Source organism: Phalacrocorax aristotelis, chromosome 1, assembly GCF_949628215.1.
Source record: "Phalacrocorax aristotelis chromosome 1, bGulAri2.1, whole genome shotgun sequence".
Lineage (NCBI taxonomy): Eukaryota > Metazoa > Chordata > Aves > Suliformes > Phalacrocoracidae > Phalacrocorax > Phalacrocorax aristotelis.
This window is the reverse complement of record NC_134276.1, coordinates 165,605,022-165,607,999: the sequence shown is the minus strand read 5'-3', so window position 1 is coordinate 165,607,999 and position 2,978 is coordinate 165,605,022.

Genomic DNA, 2,978 nt, shown 5'->3' with positions numbered 1-2,978 from the left:
TATGAAATATTTGCTGTTTGGTGTTCATGAGCTATTTTCTGTTTCCCTTATTTGTTCAGCAAGCACGCAGACTGGTCAGGTGGAAGCAAATTTGAAAACAGACCAAAAAGGGCCCAAAATCTGTCACTACTTTCTCTCTCTGGATCTTTTGTGTATTCACATAGTCAAATATTCCTCCTGTTGTGGTTTTAAGGTTTTTTCTTAATGTTCCTACTTGTTTTGTCTCTTGGTCTGCCAGACACTGCATGTAATTTGGACAGTGTGAAGTGCTCCCACTCCCATGGAATTAATCGCCTTTGAGCATCCCGCATTTCTTTGTCGGGTGAGCTTTTAACCAGGAGAGATGAAGGATGTGGGCACACGAGTGTGATGCAGACACCAAGAATTATGTTGCTGCTTTTACACAGACAAGGCCCTGGCTGAGAGTCCAACTAGGAGAGGACAGTATATGATCCCAGAGAAAACATTATTCAAAATTAAGTAATTGTTTTAATTAGTGATGCCGATTTAAAAAAAAATAGAAGCATATAGAAAAAAGTAAAGCAGAAGGAGTCACTTTGTAGCTCTGCAGCAATCATGGGAGGTTAGTTAGCAAGAAATGGGGTAGTCGCAGGGGTTATCTGCAAAGCTTAAGGACGATTGTCTCTAAACCACTAACAGCAAGATATTCTCCCCAGTGAGAGCTCACCTTGATGTTGTGACTGTGGACCAATAGATATCACCTGGCCCAAACTTTCCCTTCATACCAAAATTAGACTTAAATGACTGCTCAGTGCTCAAACAGTGACATCAAGCAATAAGTGAAGCTCAGTTGGTCATTTACATGTGAATTCTAAGCACTGAGAAAACAACTCTGTGGTGCTATATTTTTTAGCTATGATAACTGGGAAGATTAGTCTTCACTCCAGGAACAAAACAAGTAGAAACCACAGAACATCAGGCAATTTAAGGCAGTATCAATTACAGCACAAACAGCGATCTCAGCAGAGTGATGCAACGAAGGCTGGGCTGATGCCGTTTAACACAGCGATGATTGGTCACCCTCCCGAGAAGCACATTCAGATGAGAGATCAGCATGTTTATTGGGAGGGCTGTAGCCATATCAGCAGGCTCACAGGTCAAGGGCTTCCTACAGGCTTCTGTCCTCTCAGTCCACAGCTTACTCTGTGCCATAAAGCACAGGTACTCAGAGGTACACTGGTCCTCTTCATTTCAGCACCCTGCAGCAGCATGGAGATACCAGTACTTACCCTTTTCCAGATCTGTGGGCTGGAAGCACCTGGTAAGTACAAATTATTATATTCCAAGGCTCAAGAACTATTCTGTAGCACAAAATGCAGTATCTATTCTGTGTCACGAAGACAAGGCACAAGGTTGAATGGGCTGCACTTATCTTCTGAGACTTGAGAAGCCTAGCCAGCTCATTCAGCCAGCGGACTAGTTGTCTCAGAATGAGTAGGACAGTCCCAGAACAAAGACCCCTGTCCGGCATCCCAGACGACTGTATTCAGGATGTTATTGTTTGTCTCAGATATATGGACAGAAGATATAACTCATGGGATCTATCCTGCTTGCTCACAGCCCTTCCATGCAGTGGCTCTAGGCACTTTGCTGGTCACAGAGCTGCAGCGGAGGAATGGGAGACAAGGGGCTGGCCCTAAATGCTGCATTGGGTCACACAAACCACTGCTTCAGGGGGCAAAGGGGACACCTGCCACCATCACGTAGTTTTGCACTGGTCAGCCGATGGAGACATGCCCCTGGTGGCAACCTGTACAGCGCCCGTCTGGCCTGCGCTCCTCTGGCAGAGGTCTGCTCCTTGGAACCCACTTTTGCCTCTTAATGTTTTCTGATCCTGCCAGTTCATCTTATGCAGTAGATCATCAAGTGCCCTCTGTCACAGGGGCATGGAATAAATTCATTTAGGTGCTAAAGGGCCCCAGTCAAGGTAGATAAACTAGCACTGTGTTGTATTCCAAGTTACAGCAGCTAAGCACCTGGCACAAATGCAGCATAACTTTTAGAAAGCATTTAAGACACGCAATTTTTCATCTGATTCCATCTGACTTCATCTGATTCTCAAGCATGACTGCTTTATAAGCTTCACAGCTCAACTTCCCTGCAATGGCTTTTATTTTCCAGCTTGATTCTGCTGCTATAGAAGAGTTTTAAATACCCATGCATATCCAGAGCAAAAAGACTGCAGTACAAAAACAACACAGTGGTTCAGAGTCTGTTCCCTGCTGCTCCATAAAAGCACACAGGAGAAGGACGCAATGGGGGTTTTCACCCTCCCAAACCACAAGTTCAGTGCCTGGCCTGGAGTGGATGTGCTGTTTTCAGCTTCTCTTGGCAGCCCAGCCAGAGGACGGGCCGTCTCATGCCCTGCAGCCCTGGAGAAGCCTTCACTAAATGACAGCCTCTGCAATCCCTTCCCCATCCTGGGGGACTGAGCAGTGGGTCTACCTGCTGGCCAAAACATGTGGCGTGCTCGTGTCTGACATGGTCCGACCTTGAACGTGAATCCCCACAGTGACAACAGGGACTGCATGAACGCAAATGGCTACATGAGGTTTCAGCTCACAGCTCCGCAGCTAGCACAGTGGCAACTGCAGATGCAGCCCTCCCTCTTGTCCCAGACAGCAGCGAGGGCCCTCCTCTTGCATTATCATCTCTGCTGCACTACACCCAGCCCAGTCCGAGAGCAGCCCTAGGCCAGCACGCTGGGAATGAAGTAGAAGACTACTGTGGTTCTGCTATATGGCATTGAATAAAAAGCCCAAATAGCTCATTTCTTTCACAAGGACCAGCTCTGTAAGGGTGAGACAAGGCAGAAAAGGGAGACGGGGTGTGAAGGTAAGGATATTACCGACTCTTGCCTCTGCCTGTCACCAAAGGCACTCTCATAGCTTCCAGCAGCGAGCACCGAGGAAATGCGGGTAAGCAGGGAACAAGTAGCTTAATAAAAACAAACATAT